This window comes from Bubalus bubalis, chromosome 23 (assembly GCF_019923935.1).
Source record: "Bubalus bubalis isolate 160015118507 breed Murrah chromosome 23, NDDB_SH_1, whole genome shotgun sequence".
NCBI lineage: Eukaryota > Metazoa > Chordata > Mammalia > Artiodactyla > Bovidae > Bubalus > Bubalus bubalis.
Genome location: NC_059179.1, coordinates 41322602 through 41344558, shown reverse-complemented (window position 1 = coordinate 41344558; position 21957 = coordinate 41322602). Strand labels below are relative to the sequence as shown.

Here is a 21957-nt window from a genome sequence, read left to right as displayed (position 1 = left end):
TGCTGATATCTGGACTGTCAGTGTTGGTAAGGTAGTGGGCAGTCTGACATCTCATTTGAGCATTAGCATGTCCGGAAAGGGTCAATAGACCAGCTATGCTCACTTCTTAAAGTCTAGCTTCCTGCTTTGGGTGGAGAATATCATTAGTGTTTTGCCTTGTTTTCCCCAAAGTATTAAATGGCATACAAAAGTGTTGAGAAGGTTGAGGAAATGGACTAAAGGTTGACTATTCAAGAACAAGTCCCAAATAGACAGCACAGAACAGACTTTCATGGAGATATGGGTTCTTCTATGAACAGGAAGCCACTGGCTCCTGCAATCCAGAAGCTGCCCTAAGCAGGAGGCCACCGCTGTCCACCAGCCCCAGAACCAGGCTGCATCTGCTGTGATGCACCCCAGCGAAGTGGACACTCCATACTCTGCTTCCCGACCCCTGTGAAGCTAGAGCCGCAGCACTGGTGCGGAGTAGCCAAAGGGCTCCAAGGCCAAGCGTATCAGTAGGGAGAGTCAACAAAGTATTGCCTCCATCTACTTCCATCTTCCTAATCATACATGCTTGCATCTGATTCACTGAGACTAAATCACATCATACATCCTAGTTGCAGGGGAGTCTGGGAAATGTAGTTTTTAAGCTTTCTAGCCTTTGTAACTCAAGTAGGAATTGAGGGCAGAATGGGTGTTGGGTACCAATGGATGTTGAGAATCAATATGCCACACCAGGGTTGTCCCATAGGCAGGGCTCCCTGCAGGATGCAGAATGGAACTTCTGGATGGACCTGCTGATGTTCTCTGTGTGATTGCTGTGTGCTCACGTGAAGAGCAGGGTGTGCACATGGCTGGGTGCCAAACTCCCTGGTCCTCCTCTGCCTCCACAGAGCTTTGAGCACGACTGCTGTGCAACACACCCTCTGGAAATGCCATTCTCTGCATTTTATGTGCTAGGTGGAGTGGGCAATGTGGCATGGCACGAGGGACTCTGGACAGAGATTTTGGTTGCCTTTTGCCAGTGACAAGGTGAGACATTGAGCACACGTCCTCTTGTAAATGAAGAGGCTGGCCAAGCCTCCTCTTACACTTAGCAACCTCTGAATTTATAAGAAACAGACTCACATGTGGTCACTTCATTCCAGAGCAACACTGGAGAAATAACATATTTCTTTTCAATTTCAGTGTTGTCAAAACCACAATATCTGGGTCTGCATGCTTTCTGGTAAAACAGAGGCTGTTAAAACTATGTCAGTGCAAACGTGGACATAAATAGGTAATAAATCTTGGTAGGTATATAGGACTGCTATATTTGGATTCAAACCTGTTAACCCTCACAAGATAAAGTTCAGTTTGATGGCTCAGCTTCCCAAACTGGGTAAAGGTTCAGAAATGGAAGTTCTGTGGATTTCCTTGCTAAGAAAACAGAAAGTAAAAGTAGCAAAGTAAGAGTGTCAACATTGTTGCTGAATTTCCCTGCCCCTGGTCTTTAGCTTGGTGGAGGTCAGGTGTGAATTCCTGGATTCTATTAACCTGACATTAAGGGCCTAGAGCCACTTTAAAAAGCTGAATATACATACAAAGACCAGTGTGTAAGGGCCAACATTTAGATACTGTTTAAGAGCTCCTAGCAGCTGAGGTGACCTTTCTAAGTATAGACAGGCCCTGGCTGAAGAAAGCACAAATATATAAACGTTTGATCAGGGGGTTTATATGAGAATATTTACATGGGAAAATCACAAGTATCATAGCAGCTAGCTTTTTCCCTGCATTTTACACAAATCAGTCTTGGCTCACCAGAAATCCATCCTTTATGGGGCATGAGCTTCCCTAGATCAGGCAAATCTCTTCTCTAGCCAGGAATGTATGATTTCTTGGTTGCTTATGGCGTTCACTGTTTATTTCCTTTGTTGGGTTAAGAAGATCCTTAGATTAGTTGGGAATGAAGTCAAAGAGGGAAGGCTTTAGAGGGGAGGGATCCTGACTGTCATCCGATTGTCGGTCCTCTGTGGTCCCCCCTGGTCCTTAGCCAGCAGTACATCCCGCTCACCTCCTGGATGGTGATGCTCTGTGCTCACTTCCTCCTCGCTCCTGTTCCATCCCCCCTTTCCCCTCTTTCTTTCTTAAGCAATCCGTGTTGTGTTTCCTGAAAAGATTTTCCCAGTGCTTCAGCATCTTGGACATTTGACTGAAATAGCTTTGAAGCTGTCCAGCTTAGCTTGGCTTCTGAGTCCTGATCGGTTCCTAATTATCGATCCATCATTTGGCTGAATCCCTTCTCTTTCTCCTCTACACCCCTCCACACCCACTCATGGAAGTGGGTAGGTCTTGGCTGGGCCAGGGGTGGGGGGACCTGGACCAATGTGAGCATTTTCTCATGCAGGGCAGTGAGGATGCCACCGGACCAGTGGAAAGTGGGCAGAGCAGGGGCCTATAGGTTCCCCAAATCAAAGGAGCCATTGCAGATGTTGAAGGCCAGAGACTAGAAAGAGAGACAAGAAGAGAGAAACCTGAAGTGCAGGACCTGGGGGGCTTGGCTAGAGCAGGGTTACTTCTTTGTGTTAACCAGAGCGAGTGGGAATGCTCAGCTTGGTATACAGACCAGGAAGAATTAATAGCATCTACTGTGATTTCAGCCCAGTGTGTGTGTGTGTGTGTGTGTGTGTGTGTGTGTGTGTGTGTACCTATGTGCAACATGAAGGTTAAGACACAGTTCTTAGTGATAGTTTCTAATCCATTTAGAAAAATGCAAAGAACCTATATAACATGGCCAGCCATGTATTAAGTGCTAAATTACAGTGGTCAGAGAACTACCCTAGTAATGAGGATGCCCCATTCTAACTCCCCACCTGTTCCTTAACTTGGCTGTGTGGGCCTCAATTTGTTATTCTTCTCTGTGAAGAGATGGGACTAAACAACTTAAGGAAAAACAAAGAAAAATAAATTAGAAGAAAGATAACATAGGTACAGGAATGCACACAGAACATGTGAATTTCCACAAAGTAAACACTGGAGTGAATGGTGTCAGTATCACCCAGGTCAGGACTTAGAATCATGCCCACACCCAGAGCCACCCTTGATTCCCCCATGCATAGTTGCCCCCTCATTCTCTCTAGACGAAATTGCTGTGATCGTCATAGTTTTGAAGTCCCTTTCAGCTCTAGATGTGACCATCAGGAATGGAAGATCTCCATGGCCCTGGACAAAGCTGTTAAAGACTGGAACTCTATGTTATCTAAGTTCTCTAAAATAGTTTTGCAAGAGTGACTAGTTAGGGCCTGGATTGCTCTTTTGGTCATCAACTCTAATTTTTTTTTTTTTTTTAAAACAACTGAGGATGATCAATCAAGTTTCTATAACTGCTCTGGCCCCTATGTACTTGGCAGTATGGTTTTGAGGTTGTTCTGTGGGTCAGAAAATTCCTGCTTTCATCCCAAAACCCGAGACTGAAAGTACAGAGCTATTTTTTTCCTGGTGGTTCAGAACTGAGCTGGGTGGGTACATGATGGTGCTAAGCTGTTCCTCGGGGCTGCCAAGCTGTGACTTGGCTTGTGTACTTATGCCCGTAAAAGGTTGAAGCACAGAAAGAGGGCAAGCATCGTGATTAAACACACACGCACACACACACACCCAGAGAGCATGGCCACCAGCATAATATCTACACCATGCGTCCATTCAAACCATGTTTGCAAAAGGAAATGGATTTGAAAATTCTTTGCATGGAAAAAATGGGGCTGGATACTGTTCAGAGACAAACGACTATATGAGGTTTTACTGAAAAGCTGGTTTCCAGCGAGACTTAGGATCATTTCACTGTGGCTTTCACATATTAGAGGTTTCTACCCTTGTTTAGTTGCTCACGCAGATGAGACTTCTAATAATTCACGGAGAAGCCAGTGACCTTCTATCCATCCTCATCCACTCAGCAGCTCTGCCTGTCTCCATTGTATCACGTGTGCTCCCTGTCTCAGTCCCTGAGCACATCTGCTTGCACACTCACACATGTCTCCATACCTATGCGTGTGTCTGTGGCACCCCACCTCTCCACTCCAACTCCCGCTACTTCTGCCCACCATCAGATATGGCCTGACCCTCAGCCTGCTAGATGGGAAAATGTGTTGAAGAAGCCCACCCTTGGGGTTCTCTTTTGATCCCCAAACATGGAGAAACGTGGCCTCTGATGAGCTGAAGCCCACACACCATTCCCTGCCTCCTGGGATTTAAATAATTCTCACCACGTGGTATCTTTCATGGGGATGGGCCACTTGCAGAGCTGAAGAAGGTGGCTCCTTAAGTGGCATGACTTGAGGTGGGGGTTGTGTGTCGTTGCTTCCATCTATCCTCTTTTCTCCATCCCACCTGCCTGTCACAGTGACCAAAATCCTCTTTCTTATCTCCGTTCCTACAGGCTGTGAAAGATTTTAGGTTATCAGGAGTTTCTTGTTAAGAGGCAAGTGTTCAAGTCATTATGAGCTGATTGTTGTTGCTGTTGTCTAGTCTCTCAGTCGTGTCCGACACTTTTGTGACCCCATGGACTATAGCCTGCCAGCCTCCTCTGTCCATGGGATTTCCATGCAAGAATACTAGAGTGGGTAGCCCTTCCCTTCTCCAGGGTATCTTCCCAAGCCAGGGTTTGAATCCCATCTCCTGCATTGCAGGGCAGATTCTTTACTGCTGAGCCAGCGGAAAGCCCTTATGAGCTGATACCTAGTAGCAATCATACAAGGTGAGTGAGGGAGTGGGGAGAGGGCTTGCTAGAGGGCTGAGCACCATTTTGCTTCCTAACAGCCATGTGGATCACTGCAATTCATTGCAACAGGGAAAAGGGGATGTCCAGCTTCCGGGTAAGACCTGGTTACAGATCAAAGTGCTCTTCCAACAGGCTGAGAATTCATGGGTCATGGGACGTAGGCTTTCCAGAAGGTGTTGCTAAAGGTACTAGTGATCATCAGCTTAGTGCCCATCGCAGGCGATTTCCTGTCTGTTTACAACTTGGTGCTTCTCTGCTGCAAGGAAGAAGCCGCATTCTCCTGGCACAGTCCTGGGGCTAGACCATGACCTCTAGGGACACACTGAAGCTTGTTCAGTATCCTTGATTTGCACAAAGGAGGGTGCCTCCCAGTACCAAAAAGGCGCTGCAGTAATGGGGACTCTGTCAAGCAGCGTAACCTCCCGGTGGGCCCGAGGCCAACCTTTCCAACAACTTGAGGGTTTTTAGCAAAAGGAAGCAAAGTAGTCCTTGAATGGGAGTCCATGCAAGACTGCAAATGAAAATACAGAGTGAAACTTGATCAAACCTGGCGCTCCTCTCCCAGGCTTCCTTGGGGCAGAGAGATTGCTATAGACTGGAAAATGTAATTTCAAGGGGGCCTGGAGAGAGACAGCAATAAAGACCAGTTTGTTTTATTGCACGTTTGGAGGGGAAAGGCTTAGGAAGTGCCTTAATGGATGAAATGAGAGATGGTTCTAGAGGACAGAGCCTGATAAAAGGAAGGCGGCCTGAGCTCTCAACAGGAGAGGTCATGCCTCTTTAATTTGGTGGAATTCATGAAGGTTTTACTGTAACTGCAGCCCGGCAGAAATCAGGGGCTGTTCCAGTTCTCTTTATCAGTGCTGATGAAGCAGAGATGAAAAAAGGCTGTATGTAGCTAGTTGTCAGATAAACAGTGATGTGCTGGTCAGTGTTTAACCAGGGGCTCTGGGGGTGGGGTGGAGGCAAGGTCTGGTCCATCGTGTTTGCTGATTTCTTTCGTGTAAATAAATGCTCCTACTGTGGCTGATTTCAAGCTTCCAAGGTGATGTCACTGAACACAGATTTGGGAAGAGATATATGCAGAGTGGGTTCTCATAAGCCTTTATAGCGCGGCTCCAGCCCAGCCTGCTGCAGCATCCCTGGCAGTTCTTTCTGTGCCTTTGACGTGGGGTGAAAAGGGAAGAGGAGGATGGCTCCTCTGATTGTCCTTCCTCGGACGAGAGTGAGAAGCTGCTTCGGGATGCCAGGCCAAGCTGTTTGAGGTGGTGCGAGACTAGAGTGGGGTGGGGGAGGGAAGGGAGCTGAGGTGCGGGGCGGGGCGGGGGTCCAGGTACAGGCCACTCGCTCCCAAAGCTGTGATTTAAAATTCTAATGTTTTCAAATGGTTCCCGAGGCATCGGAAACATTTCAGAGAAATTCCAGGAAGCCCAGAGGATTCTGAACAACACAGTGTTTGAATAGCAAAAGAATATTGGGTCTTTAGGGAAAAGTGCCCATTATTGGAAACGGACTCTTTTTAATGATGTGTGTGCTGACCCTGGGTAACCGGATCAACAGGGGTCACGTGGTCGTCCCTCTTGTAGCTGATGGAGATTGCTTAGAAAGGACTGGCTTTTTCTGCCCTTGGAACTCCTTTCCCTTACTCCATATGTCTTGAATTTTTTTTTTTTTAAACCAGACCTGAATTAAAATGTTCTGTCTTATTACCACGAAAAGGACAATCATACCTGTCAGATGGAGAGTGCAATGTTTGGTCCATTTATGGGGCACCTTTCCTTTGAGTGTAGGGTTTCACCTTTTTGGGCCTCAGAGTACTGACAAGCAGCCCTCTCTGCTCCCCAGCAGCTACCAGAAAGGCATGTCAAGCGCAGGTCCCTTGATCCTTCCATGGAGCTGGCCTGCGCTTGGGGTGTTTGAGGCAGATTCTGATTGAACAGTGTCTTCTGTAGCTAATGAATAAATCAATGATTACAATGCTCAAATACAAACACCCATATCTCCACCCCCTCCTTTAAGAAAAACCCATTAAAAAACTATAAAAAAGGAAAATCTACTGTTTAATGGCTTATTCCTGCTTGCTATTTCCCTCAAGCCTATCCCATGCTTAGTGGAAACTTAATGTCTTTATTTTTTGGGTCTATTTTTTAACAGGCTTCCCTAGTGGCTCAGACGGTAAAGCACCTGTCTGCAATGCAGGAGACCTGGGTTCGATCCCTGGGTTGGGAAGATCCCCTGGAGAAGGAAATGGCAGCCCACTCCAGTATTCTTGCCTGGAAAATCCCATGGACTGCAGAGCTTGGTAGGTTACCGTCCATGGGGTCACAAAGAGTCAGACACAACTGAGTGACTTCACTTTCACTTTCACTATTTTTTAATTATTTTTAACAAATTGGGGTATAATTGCTTTACAATGTTGTGTTAGTTTCTGCTGTACAGCAGCGTGAATCAGCCCTATGTGTACCTGTATCCCCTTCCTCTTGAAGCTCCCTCCCACCCCATCCAGTCCTACCCCTCTAGGTCACTGCAGGACAGTGAGTGAGCTCCCTGTGTTATGCAGCAGCTTCCCACTAGCTATTCATTCTGCACATGCTAGTGTATATATGTCAACGCTACTCTCTCAGTGCATCCCATCTTTGTCTTTTAAATCTCATGACTGGAAAACCAGGAAGTTCCTTAGGCAGTTTATTCTACATATATTTATCTCTTGTTGCTGTTATTCAATTGCTAAGTCGTATCCACCTCTTTGCAACCCCAAGGACTGCAGCATGCCAGGCTTCTCTGTCCTCCGCTATCTCCTGGAGTTTGCTCAATCTCATGTCCATTGAGTTGGTGATGCCATCCCACCATCTTTTCCCCTGTCGCCCTCTTCTCTTCCTGCCCTCAATCTTTCCCATCATCAGGGTCTTTTCCAGTGAGTCAGCTCTTCACATCAGGTGGCCAAAGTATTGGGGCTTCAGCTTCAGCATCAGTCCTTCCAATGAATATTCAAGGTTGATTTCCTTTAGGATGGACTGGTTTGACCTCCTTGCTGTCCAAGGGACTCTTAAGAGTCTTCTCCAGCACCACAACTTGAAAGCATCAATTCTTTGGCGCTCAGCCTTCTTTCTAGTCCAACTCTCGCGTCCATACATGACTGCTGGAAAAACCATAGCTTTGACGACATGGACCTTTTATATTAATTAGTGCTGGATAAATAGATAGGACCTGGTTTCAAGATACACATTATTTAAAAAGGAATGTAGTGTCTGGAAGGAGTTGAGACTTAAGCCAGGAGGCAGGAGGCAGGCATGGGCAGTTTTTCATCAGAGGCAGATACAGAGCTGGGCTCTTGGAAAGCAGTGTGGGAAAGATGGGTTGGAAAGTGAGACTGTGATAAACGTACACCCAAAGTTCAGGATAGAGGTCACAACAGTCCATGCAGGTGGAGATGGTGAGAAGGGATGAGAGGAGCTGAAGAGAGGGTGAGTGCTCTCACCCAGAGAAACATAACTGTGAAGAGGAACTATTATGAGGGCAGGATGATGAGTTCAACTGAATCATCAAGCTTAAAGGGAAGTGGGTAGAGATGGATACATTCTCCATGGGTTTCTGCTGTTTCTGCACATCTCCTGAGCAGAGATGCTGATGATTTTGGTTCCAGACTCTTTTTTCAAGGATTTTGTCTGGTGAACAGACTTGGAAGATAGAGACAGTGTGTTCTTCTGGAGCACAAGCTAAGTTTGTTTGCTGCTGCTGCTAAGTCACTTCAGTCGTGTCCGACTCTGTGCCACCCCATAGACGGCAGCCCACCAGGCTCCCCTGTCCCTGGGATTCTCCAGGCAAGAACACTGGAGTGGGTTGCCATTTCCTTCTCCAATGCATGAAAATGAAAAGTGAAAGTGAAGTCGCTCAGTCGTGTCCTACTCTTAGTGACCCCATAGACTGCAGCCCACCAGGCTCCTCTGTCCATGGGATTTTCCAGGCAAGAGTACTTACTGTCCAGTAAAATAACGTCTACCCTAAAGGTCAAGCAGCTTTGTTTGTAGTCCAGTATGAAAATGAAGCTCATACTACCTGCTGCTCTGTACCAGCAATAATGTTCTTGGTCTCTGACTTGGGAGTCTCGTGTCTTCTTCTAGCATTCAGGAAACTGTGGCAGGCTCACGGGTTTGCTTGCAATTAGTGCAAAACCTCAAACCTTCTGCAGTTCTGGAATAGATGCTTAAGTCTAAGTAGATTTTACATATCATTTAATTGAATTTTCTTGGATTAGGGATAAGGAAATTGAGGGCAAAGTGACTTATTCCAGGACATGGAGCGAGTTGGTGGAGGAGGGGGCCTCTGAAGGCAGGCAGGCTTCTGATGTAGGAGTGGTGAGGGCATCCTGGTTGAAGGACATGCTGCCAGCAGAGGCACAGAGAGCCCTCTGGTTGCTGTGGGTAGTGGGAGATGGAGAGACACGATTGGACCAGATTGTGGCGAGTCTTGCATGAGCAACTAAGGGGAGCTTGAGATGGTTTTAGAGGAGAAAGAGGAGCATATAATCAATGCTGCTCTTCAAGACATTTGAAGTGGCAAGAAGATGAGGGCTTCAGTTGGTTCCTGGATGGACATGGGAGGAGGGAAAGGCAGGCACTAGCTTGAGTCCTGCTTCCCTCTTTCCTTTCATCCTGTCTACATGCCAGCAGTTTTGTATTCATTATCTAGCATTTCTCCTCATTTGTGGTCTTAACACGATTTAAAATACCTCAGCCTGGACTATTAGACATAAACGTGTGCACTGGATGGTTACCACCCACACTCTAGTGGCAATCAATTGCTCAACTTGGGAAGAAACACCCAGAGGTGATCAGTTAGTATTCGAAAAGTTATTCCCAAGGGTGCTCCCTGTAAGTAGGTACTGTAGGCTTTAGTCATCTTTGTTGTCATTGTTGTTGTTTATGCACTTAATTGTATCAGGCTCTTTGCGTTTCCATGGACTGTAGCCTGCCAGGCTCCTCTGGGCATGGGATTCTCCAGGCAAGAATACTGGAGTGGGTTGCCATTCCCTTCTCCAGGGGATCTTCTTCTTGGATCTTCCTGTGGATCCAACCCATGTCTCCAGCATTAGCGGGCATATTCTTTACCACTGAGCCACCATGGAAGCCCCTTAGTCATCTTTCCGTTCAGTTCAGTTGCTCAGTCGTGTCCAACGCTTTGCGACCGCACGGACTGCAGTAAGCCAGGCTTCCGGACAATCAAAACCAGGGCTGTTGTTCATAGGATAACGGATGAGGGAAATTGCTTTCCATTGGTGAATTATGTGTTTGATGTCTGGAGACCGGACTGTGGTATGAAACCAGCATCTCCCCACTGTGTCAGCATGTAGAGGAATGTGCAGGGAGTCCAGCAATCTATACCCAAGCTTGAGTCTGAGCTGTCTTAGTCCAGCTAGTGCTTTGGAGGAGTCTTACTGCCTGTGTCTAAGGAGTGACCTTGGGCATGACTTTGAATGACACTGACCTTTCACGCAAGTGCCACTGAAGCACCTGAAATGAGGACAGCTGGTTAAGACCCTGAGCTCCCAATGCAGGGGGCCCAGGTTTGATCCCTGGTCAGGGAACTAGATCCCACATGTGGCAACTAAGATCCCATATGCCTAAAGATCCCATGTGCAGTCAAATAAACAAATTGCCTGAAACAGTCAAACAAATAAATAGATATTTAAAAAAAAAAAAAGAACGAGCAACTGACACTTCCTCAAGTTTGCAGGAGAGCTATGTGACCATTTTTCTGCCTCTTTGCTAATAAATGTTTATATATGGGCCACAATCAGTCTGAAACTAACTTTCATTGTAACCTAGAAGGGAGGTTATGGGGAGGAAACCCTAGCTCCATTTATATCTAATTGTTGGAGACTACTGATACTTTGAAAAGACCTTTATGTAGGGAAAGATTGAGGGCAGGAGGAGAAGGGGATGACAGAGGATGAGATGGTTGGATGACATCAGTGGCTCAATGGACATGAGTTTGAGCAAATTGTGAGAGAGAATGAAGGACAGGGAAGCCTGATGTGCTGCATCCATGGGGTCGCAGAGTCAGAAATGACTGAGCAACTGAACAACTGATACTAGACCAAAAGAACCTCATCATTGAGAATAACAGATTATCAGTCTGCAACGCTCCCCTTTGAGGTAGATACTACCAATACCTTCACAGTCCAGGTGAGAAAACTGAGGATGGAGAAGGGGACCAGCTTGCCCAAGGCCACGCAGCTAGGAAATGCCAGCTCCAAGTTTCAAAGCGTCACCTTCACCTGTTCTGCTAAAGCAAAATGTATCTGTCACTCCCTCCTCATCATGAAAATTTAATTTGTAGAAGGGAAGGAGAGGAGATTTGCTATTTAAAATACATGACTGTCAAAGGTCTATATTTTTAGAATTCATTGCCGGGGGGCAGATGAACTCGTGTACAGGACAGGCCTCCGGCTTTCACTCATCTCTTCCAGCCCTAGGGGATCCAAATATAGATTTTTAACATTGGTGCCTTTCCCTCTGGCTTATTCTGATCTTATTTTAAGGGCAAAGAAGAACGCTGAGCTCGGCTTGGCTAAAATTGGAATTTACCTGCCTGGTGTGTTTTCCTCTTATAAGTTAATGTTAGTCTTGGTTCTCTGAGGGTAGATTAATGAGTCCTCTAACTTTCACTGTAGGTGGTAGATACCTTCCAAGAGCTACTCTCCTTTTTTCCTTGATAAGCTTGGTCTAAACCACCCATGGAAATTCTATCCTTCATAGCTGGTGAGTGATTTATGAGAGCACATGTAACCTAGTCCTGGCCAATAACGGGGAGTTTGTGAAGGATTTTGGGAAAGATTTCCTTCCTGATAAAAGGCAGAGAACATTGTGAGAAGAAAGCCCTTTGCTCCCACCCTCTTCCTTCTTGCACAGATGGGACTGTCATGTGAGGATATGATGTCTGGCGCTACATCAGTCATCTTGTGACCATGAGGGTCACCAATGTGTAGGGATGGCAGGACAGAGGAAGGATAGAAAGAGCTGTGGTCTTTGGTGGCATTGTTGAACTACCTAACCAATTCTGAGAAGGCTAACCTGCAGCCCAATTGTGGGAAACTAGTAGTTTAAATCATTTTCAGTTGAATATTCTGTTAATTGTGGCTGAGAGCATTTATAAATGAATAATTGTTCATTCAGTCCAGTCAGTCACTCAGTCGTGTCCGACTCTTTGCGACCCCGTGCATTGCAGCACGCCAGGCCTCCCTGTCCATCACCAACTTAGTAAGGAACAAATCAAGGCAAGAGTGACTAATTCTCTGAAAGAATAGTCATCTCTGATGAAAGATATGTCCTGAGACCTTGATTAATCCCATTATCATGAATCAATGATAGGACCAGCAATAAAACATTACTAAAACATTGAAGGGACTTCTTGTCCTAATAAGGAATATTTTGGCTGAAAATGACTGAAAAATCGATGAAAAGAGTGTATTGACCTAGTAAGTAAAAGATGGAGAAATGTAAGCTTCCGATATGGCTTGATCCAGGGCTCAATGATGTTATTAAGCCTTAGTTTCTCTCTGTCGCTCAGTTCTGCTCTTCTCAGAGCTGACTAAAGGCTCCAAGTGGCAGCAAAAATGCTGTTATCAGTTAAAGGTCCACAGTCTCCGTGGTTCAAGTCTGGCACTAAAAGGATAAGTTCCCTCAAGGGTCCCAGCAAGGCTCATTGTTTCCATTGACTCCAATGGGCTGTGTGATCCCCAAGGAATGTGATGCTTTGATTTAGGCCTCAGTCACCTGTCCAGCCGCGGAGCAAGGGTAGAGTCAACCTCACCTGAAAATGCAGAGGCTGCATATGAAGAAAGCCTGCTTTTCCCAAGACACTGGGACTGTTACCAGAAGATGAACGGGAAGTGAACGGCAAAAACTGCAGAGGTCCACTCTGCCCCTTCAAATCTTTTAGCAAGTTTGTTTTCTGCTATTTCTTCAACATTCTTGTTTTTACACAATGTGCACTTTTAAAAATTCCATCGTACGATTCCTTTTCAGTGTCATTTTTTCTTGAAGTTTTTTACGTGCTGAGCAGAAAACCGGCTACAGATATGAATGCAGAGAGGACTCCTAAGACCCTCACCAGCCTAAAGGTGCACCAATTAAAATTCATGCCCTGGAAATTTACAAATCAGCACAGGGCATGCAGCTTCTGGCTTTGCTCTTAAGTTGTTGGAAGGATAAGTTTATAGAGTGACAAAGAACTTCAGTGATGGACATTCTTCTGTGAGTGACAAAAGACGGGGAAAGATGGCAGATGGTGGAGTGACTCAACTTCTCACAATTTAGCAGAAAACAGTGAACGCCTCTCTCCCTGACAGGTGTGACTGTTACAAAGCCAAGGGCATGTCTGAGGGCGGTCGCTGAAGAGGCTCAGGAGCTGCTGAAGACAGCGCTGCAGCTTCTGGAATATGGGACTCATTTCCGTTGCTGTTTAGTTGCTTCAGTCGTGTCCAACTCTTTGCAACCCCATGGACTGTAGCCTGCCAGGCTCCTCTGTCCGTGGGATTTCCCAGACAAGAATTCTGGAGTGGATTGCCATTTCTTACTTTAGGGCGGTCTTCCCAGCCCAGGGATCAAACCTGTGTCTCCCACTTGGCAGGCAGATTCTTTACCACTGGGTTCACCTGGGTAACCCCTTATGGGGCTCACACCAGGGGGGAAATACGTTGTGACATGACATGCAACACAAGTAAGCACTTCCTCACTTTAATAGCTATTAAAGTATAAATATATACTTGTATATATTCACTTATAAAGTATAAATAAGTTAAAAAACCTCACACAGCCAGCACACCAAGTTTTGTTTTTTGGGTGTTGCTGCAGGAAAAGAGACTGAAGCAAGTAGCTCTCAGGTGTCCAATATGGCAGACCTTGTGAGTCGTGGTCACAAATCCTGGGGGCAGGATGGTACTCCTGCTGGGGTTTGGGAAGATAGACTGCAAAGGCTGATGTTTAGGAAACAGGACTCCTCAAAGTCCTTTCATGTTAAACATGTTGTTTGCCATTGTATTCATTTTCTACTGCTGTGTAACAAATCACCATCTAGTTAGCAGTTAAAACAACACCTGTTTCACCATTGCTATGGGTCAGGATACTGGGCATGGCTTAACTGGGTCTTCTGCTGAGGGTCTCCTTAGGCTGCAGTCAGGGTGCCTATCGGGCTTCTTCTCTTCCTGAACTCAGAGTTCACTTCCAAAAGAGAAAGAAAATAAAGAGAAGTTGCTCAGTCATGTCCAACTCTTTGTGATCCATGGACTGTAGCTGATCAGGCTCCTCCTCCATCCATGGGATTTTCCAGGCAAGAATACTGGAGTGGGTTACCATTTCCTTCTCCAGGGAATCTTCCCGATCTGGGGATTGAACCCAGGTCTCCCACACTGCAGGCAGACTCTTTACCTGAGCCACCAGGGAAGTCCTCACTTCCAACCTCCTGGGATTGTTGGTAGAATTCAGCTCCTTGTGGTTGCAGGACTGAGGTCTCTGCTTTCCTGCTGGTTGTCAGCTAAAGGTCACCTTTAGCTGTGAGTGCCTTGCCATGTGCCCCCTCCCTGGCCCACCTAAAGTGTGGCAGTGCCCTTCTTCAGGGCCAGTCATCAAGCAAAAGAAAATCTCTCCCTTCTGTCTGCTAAGACAGAGTCTTATTTGTTGTTCAGTCACTAAATCGTGTTTGACTCTTTGGGACACCATAGACTGCAGCATGCCAGGCTTCCCTGTCCTTCATTATCTCCTGGTGTTTGCTCAAACTCATGTCCATTGAGTTTGTCCCCCCTCTTCTCCTCCTGTCTTCAATCTTTCCCAGCATCAGGGTCTTTCCCAATGACTTGACTCTTTGCATCAGGTGTCCAGTATAGGACAGAAGTTCAGGAGCTTCAGCTTCAGCATCAGTCCTTGCAGTGAATATTCAGGGTCGATTTCCTGAGTAATTTAATTATACGAGTGACTGTCTCATAACCTTTGCTATCTAACATAATCGAATCAAGGGAGAGACCGTTTACCATACTCACTGGTCCCACCTACTCAAGGACTGTGCTGGGTGTGGACACCCAGGGGCAGGAATCTGGGTCCATGTTGGAATTCTGGCTTGATTTCTCCCTGTGATGGCTAATTTGTGAATCAACTTGCCTGTGCCAGAGGATACCCAGATGTTTGGATAAATATTATTCAGGGTGTGTCTATGAGGATGTCTCTGGATGACGTTTATCTGCAGATAGCCCTTTAGCCCCGTTGGTGCTCAGGTGATTATGTGTGTGCGTGCTCAGTTGTGTCTGACTCTAGACCCCGTGAACTGTAGCTCACCAGGCTCCTCTGTCCCTAGAATTCTCCAGGCAAGAATACTGGAGTAAGTTGCCATTTCCTCCTCCAGGGGATCTTCCTGACCCAGGGGTCGAACCCTCATCTCTGTGTCTCCTGCACTGGCCGGTGGATTCTTTTTTTTTTTTTTTTTTTTAGGTGGATTCTTTATTACTGTGCCACCTGGGTATGGAGGATAAAAACTCAAGCCTCAAAAGAACTGATGCTGTATTTTCCATTCGGAGTCTGTGACTGAAGGCAGAAGACAGAGGTCCCAGCTCGAAGACAGTTAGGCAAAAAGAAAGAGGTTTTTCTCACTCATCCTTCTATTCTATCCCACCTTACTGGATTGAGTGAGGTCCACCCATATTGGGGTTCTCATGGTTCTGGCCCCAGGATTCTGGTTGAATACAAGCAGCCCCCAAAGGCTGTTTATCCCTTGGTATCTTTTGCTGCTGCCTTTGTACCTGACTGTTCTAATTAGTCCAGTAAAATTTGAAACTGTTGACCAAAATGTTTGGCTTCTCTATTTATGATCACCTTCAAACACTAAGTGATTATTCCATGTGAACCCCTGGGTATAGAGCGCTTCCCCAATGGTCCACAGGATGCTGAAACAGGCAGGTCCCAGAGATTTCTCGGTGAAACTCTAGGGGTACAGGCAGGAGGCTGAATCCTGCAGGTATTAAGTGAAGGATGCACAGATAGCCCAGGTGGCCACAACTAAGGAAGCATGGAATTAGGCTGGCTCTGTGGCCTTGTGACCTATGCAGCTGCCCCATGCTTAGAAAAGGCCCACATCTAGTTTAAGTCTCTGCTCTTGTCATCTTGATATTCTTCATAATTTTTGAACAAGGGATCCTGCATTTTCATTTAGCCATGGGACTCAGATATTTTATAGTCTGTCTTGCATAGGTTTGTATTGTGTGGCTTGTTCAGTTCAGTTCAGTCACTCAGCCATGTCCAACTCTTTGCAACCCCATGGACTGCAGCATGCCAGGCCTCCCTGTCTATCACCAACTCCCGGAGTTTACTTAAACTCATGTCCATTGAGTTGGTGATGCCATCCAACCATCTCATCCTGTGTCATCCCCTTCTCCTCCAGCCTTCAATCTTTCCCAGCATCAGGGTCTTTTCCAGTGAGTCAGTTCTTAACATCAGGTGGCCAAAGTATTGGTGCTTCAGCTTCAGCATCAGTCCTTCCAGTGAATATTCAGGACTGATTTCCTTTAGGATGGACTGGTTGGATCTCCTTGCAGTCCAAGGGACTCTCAAGAGTCTTCTCCAACACCACAGTTGAAAAGCATCAATTCTTCGGCCCTCAGCTTTCTTTGTAGTCCAACTCTCACATCCATACATGACTATTGGAAAAATCATAGCTTTGACTAGATGGACCTTTGTTGGCAAAGTAATATCTCTGCTTTTTAGTATGCTGTCTAGTTGGTCATAGCTTTTCCTCCAAAGAGCAAGCATCTTTTAATTTCATGGCTGCAGTCACCATCTGCAGTGATTTTGGAGCCCCCAAAATAAAGTCTGTCACTGTTTCTATTGTTTTTCTATCTATTTGCCATGAAGTGATGGGACTGGCTGCCATGATCTTAGTTTTCTGAATGTTGAGTTTTAAGCCAACTTTTTCACTCTCCTCTTTCACTTTCATTAAGAGGCTCTTTAGTTCTTCTTCACTTTCTGCCATAAGGGTGGTGTCATCTGTATATCTGAGGTTATTGATATTTCTCCCAGCAATCTTGATTCCAGCTTGTACTTCATCCAGCCCAGTGTTTCTCATGATGTACTCTGCATATAAGTTAAATAAGCAGGGTGACAATATACAGCCTCGATGTACTCCTTTCCTGATTTGGAACCAGTCTGTTGTTCCATGTCCAGTTCTAATAGTTGCTTCTTGACCTGCATACAGATTTCTCAGGAGGCAGGTCAGGTTGTCTGTTATTCCCATCTCTTTTAGAATTTTCCACAGTTTGCTGTGATCTACACAATCAAAGGATTTGGCATAGTCAATAAAGCAGAAGTAGATGTTCTTCTGGAACTCTCTCGCTTTTTTGATGACTGAACTGATGTTGGCAATTTGATCTCTGGTTCCTCTGCCTTTTCTAAATCCAGCTTGAACATCTGGAAGTTCACAGTTCACATACAGTTGAAGCCTGGCTTGGAGAATTTTGAGTATTACTTTGCTAGCGTGTGAGGTGAGTGCAGTTGTGTGGTAGTTTGAGCATTCTTTGGCATTGCCTTTCTTTGGGATTGGAATGAAAACTGACCTTTTCCAGTCCTGTGGCCACTGCTGAGTTTGCCAAATTTGCTGGCATATTGAGTGCAGCACTTTCACACCATGCATCATCTTTTAGGATTTGGAATAGCTCAACTGGAACTCTATCAGCTCCACTAGCTTTGTTTGTAGTGATGCTCCCTAAGGCTTACTTGACTTTGCATTCCAGGATGTCTGGCTCTAGGTGAGTGATCACACCATTGTGATTATCTGGGTCGTGAAGATCTTTTTTGTATAATTCTTCTGTGTATTCTTGCCATCTCTTCTTAATATCTTTTGCTTCTGTTAGGTCCGTATCATTTCTGTCCTTTATTGTGCCCATCTTTGTATGAAATTCTCCCTTGGTATCTCAAATTTTCTTGAAGAGATCTCTAATCTTTCCCATTCTATTGTTTTCCTCTATTTGTATTGATCACTGAGAAAGGTTTTCTTATCTCTCCTTGCTATTCTTTGAACTCTGTATTCAGATGGGTATATCCTTCCTTTTCTTCTGTGCCTTTCACTTCTCTTCTTTTCACAGCTATTTGTAAGCCCTCCTCAGACAAACATTTTGCCTTTTTACATTTCTTTTTCTTGGGAATGGTCTTGATCACTGCCTCCTGTACAATGTCACGAATCTCCATCCATAGTTCATCAGGTACTCTGTCTATCAGATCTAATCCCTTGAATCTATTTCTCACTTCCACTGTATAATCATAAGGGATTTGATTTAGGTCATACCTGAATGGTCTAGTGGTTTTCCCTACTTTCTTCAGTTTCAGTCTGAATTTGGCAATAAGGAGTTCATGATCTCAGCCACAGTCAGTTCCCCGTCTTGTTTTTGCTGACTGTATAGAGCTTCTCCACCTTTGGCTGCAAAGAATATAATCAGTCTGCTTTCGGTATTGATCATCTTGATAATTTTTGAATGAGGGATCTTATATTTTCATTTAGCCCTGTGACCCAGATATTTTATAGTCTGCCTTGCATAGATTTGTATTGTGTGATTTGTAGGAATCAGGTAAAACAGCATGAAAAAATGGGGGAAATAAAAATTTGCTGTATGACACAGGGAGCTCAAATCAGGTACTCTGTGACAACCTAGAGGGGTGGGTTGGGGTGGGAGGTGGGAGGGAGGTTTAAAAGAGGGGACATATGTATACCTATGGCTCATTCATGTTGATATAAGGCAGAAACCAACATAATATTGTAAAGAAATTATCCTCCAATTAAAAATAATTTTAAATTAAAAATGGGGGAAATACATAAAGCAGGATGAGTACTTTTATAACCTGAAAGCTGGTCTCATGTCTGTAGTGAGAGAGATGCCTGGGTGTTTCTGTGGGCCTGGGGACAAGCTGCTGAGGTTTCCTACCAGGGATTGATAGTTTAGGGTGAAGCAAAGGGAACTCAGGCTTCCTGGATGGCGCTAGTGGTAAAGAATCCTTGCCTGCCAATGCAGGAGACATAAGCAACACAGGTTTGATCCCTGGGTCAGGAAAATCCCCTGGAGGAGGGCATGGCAACCCACTCCAGGATTCTTGCCTGGAGAATCCCCTGGACAGAGAAGCCTGGTAGGATACAGTCCATAGGGTCTCAAAGAGTCAGATATGACTGAAATCAGTTAGCACAGCAGCACAAAGGGAACTCACAAGGAGCCCATGGTTTGATGAGGAATAAGGACCCTTAAAGAGAAGTATAATAGAGACTCATGTTATGAGCCCAGGGATTGTGGGAAAGTGGAGAAGTGATCTCTACCCACCCTGGGGAAGGGTGAATTCCCTGAAGGAGTTGAAGCCAGAGCCAAGCCTTAGAGGATGAACAGAAGACAGGCCAGCAGTGGGTGGGAATGTAGCAGGGTGTGTGTGTGTGTGTGTGTGTGTGTGTGTGTGTGTGTATACATGCACTGGGGCAGGGAAGCTATTCTAGGGAAATGTAACCCCATGAACAAAAACACGGAAGTAAGAGAACCATGACACCCGACCTCTATTAGCATCTTGTAAATGCCATTCTATGGGCAGAAGAAATGCAATTGGGAGGGCTGATGGTGGGGCCTCTGGCAGCCTGGTTGTGAATGATTGGGATGTCACCCTGTAAGTGGTGAGGAACGACCCACATTATACAGCAGTGGAGACTGAATCTGCACTAACCTGCCCACATTTGCATAGTTAATAGCAAAACTGGCTTGGCAGTCCAGGTCTGGCCAATTCTCAACTAATGTCATATTTAGCAAATAAAGATAGAGGATGCCCTGTTAAATGTGAATTTCAGACACACAAGAGGTAACTTTTTAGGGTGTATGTTCCATGCATTACTTTGGATAAGTGCCTGGCATGCTAAGTCCCTTCAGTCATGTCTGACTTTTTATGACCCCATGAACTGTAGCCCACCAGGCTCCTCTGTCTGTGGGATTCTCCAAGCAAGAATACTGGAGTCAGTTGCCATGCCGTATCCCAGGGAATCTTCCTGACCCAGAGATCGAATCTGCATGTCCTTGCAGGGACATTCTTAACTGCTGAGCCAACGGGGAAGCCCATTTTTGATATACTTAAAATTATTTGTTGTTCATACAAAATTCAAGTTCAAGCGGAAACCTAAATCTGGCAACCCTTCTCCAAACCCCTGTTCTTCCTCCTGTTCCGTGTTGGTCCACCACTGTTAATGCTCTTCCGTCTAAGAAAAGATCCATGAGAGATGTGGGAGAATAAAACATGAGATGAGGAGAAATAAATGTCCAGAATATGCAGAATTGCAGTTTAAGCAGAATAAATGTCTTTCCCGGTTGCCTATGTCAGGGACCTGGGATTTAAATTAACCAGAGAGAGGGTCCACCATCTCATTATCTGAATGCTAAACAGGGGTTTCTCTAATATGGGAGGACAGTGAATGAGTAAGTGAGTTAATCGCTCAGTTGTGTCTGACTCTTTGTGAGCCCATGGACTGTGGCTCACCAGGCTCTTCTGTCCATGGGATTCTCCAGGCAAGAATACTGGAGTGAGTTGTCATTTCCTTCTCCAGTGGATCTTCCCCAATCCAGGGGTCCAGCCTGTGTCCCCTGAATTGCAGGCAGATTCTTTACTGTCTGAGCCACCAGGGAAGCTCCAAAAGATGAACGATCATTAAATTTTAATGAACTCCAGAAAAGGATGATTATTTATGTAAAAATTAATTCTACTCTTGCAGATAGGGAGGACAGAGAAGCAGACTATTTGACACTGGGATTATTTTGTCTTTTTTTTCATCCATTACATTTCAGGAGCTTTAAAATCTTTAAAGACCACCTCAGGGACAGGTAGAGATGTCACTGATAGCTTTAAGCATTTTCTATTGTGTAAAAGAAAAAGAGGAATTCCAAATATGAAAGACCATATTTTCCAGTGCTCCAAGCCACTTTAAATACTCTTCAAAGGAAGTGCCAAGAAGAATGAGAATGAAGGTTTTTTTTTTTTTTAATGTCTCCCTTATTATGTTCTTGCCTTCTTAAGATCTTAACATGCCTGTGTCAGATGCAAGTAGCTTTTTACTATCATCTTGAACAGAATCAGGAGACATTGACTCTAGAAAAATGTAGACGACTCTTTTCTTCTTCTCTAAGTAGAAATAGCACATTATGGTTAGCATATGTGTCTCTCCCTTTCATGTGCTCCTTTTGATTACGTGTTCTGTCTCTCTAGGTCTTTGTAGTCGAAAACGTGAGGCTTTCCCTTATAAACACCACAGTCCTGCAGAAACGTCTTGGCCGGCGTTACCCCGAGAAGCGTGTCTGCCTGGCTTATAATTGTCAGTGCCGCATGTTTAGCTCGGGTGTCGAGAGAGTGCCCGTCTCTAGGCTGTACTGCATCCACCCGCCTGGCTGCATTGCACTGTTCCTTTGCCCCTTGTTTGGAACTGTTTTCGACTGGGCAGGAAAGCGATGACTCCTTGATTCCTGTTCCTGGCCGTGTCGACTTGAGTGACATTCACTACTTGCAGTCTTCCTCCACTCACCTGTAAGTCAGGGCTAGTAATATCCCCCCTCTCAGGGTTGTTGCAAGCACTGAACTCCACCTGCACGTACAGCTTGCGTGAATTCCTCACGGCCTCAAAACAAATTGCTACCCACTTGGTGGCTTCCAATAGCAAACACTGATTGTCTCAGAGTTCTGGAAGCTGGAAGTCTGAAATCAAGGTGTCAGCAGGCCCATGTTTCCTTGGAAACTTCTAGGGGGGGACCCTTCTCTGCTTTTTCAGCTTCTGATGGCATCACTGCCATCTGCTTAGTCGTGACGTGGCCTTCTCCTCTCTGGTCTCTTACAAGGACACCTTCATCGGGTTAGTACCCACTCAAATCCAGCATGATCTCACCTTTTTCATCTGCCAAGACCCTATTTCCAAATAACGTCCCATTCCGAGGTTCTTGGAGGACATGAGTTTTTGGAGGGCAGTATTTCACCCACACTATGCAGCTTCTCGAGCAGTGCTGGGCTTCAGAGAATGGAAGCTCCCTTTTCTATCTCTACCATCTGGGCACAGGTTAACTAAGCCAGGATTTTATGTAACTTTCTCAGTCCCTCTAAAGAATAGGCTATTTACACGTGGCCCCAGAAAACGCCTTGTAGAGCCACTGGCCAGTTGGTTCCTCTGCCAGTTGGTCTGTGCCA

At 45.5% G+C, this 21957-nt stretch overlaps 1 long non-coding RNA gene across 3 annotated transcripts in view; it reads left to right on the top strand.

Moving 5' to 3' along the window:
- The first annotated feature begins 4553 nt into the window (after nt 1-4553).
- LOC112581602 overlaps nt 4554-21957 on the top strand; it is a 121385-nt gene continuing 103981 nt past the window's right edge. For all 3 annotated transcript variants that reach the window (XR_006547980.1, XR_003106205.2, XR_003106206.2), the window contains exon 1: nt 4554-4829. This is a non-coding gene — a long non-coding RNA (uncharacterized LOC112581602). The remainder of the gene's footprint in view (nt 4830-21957) is intronic.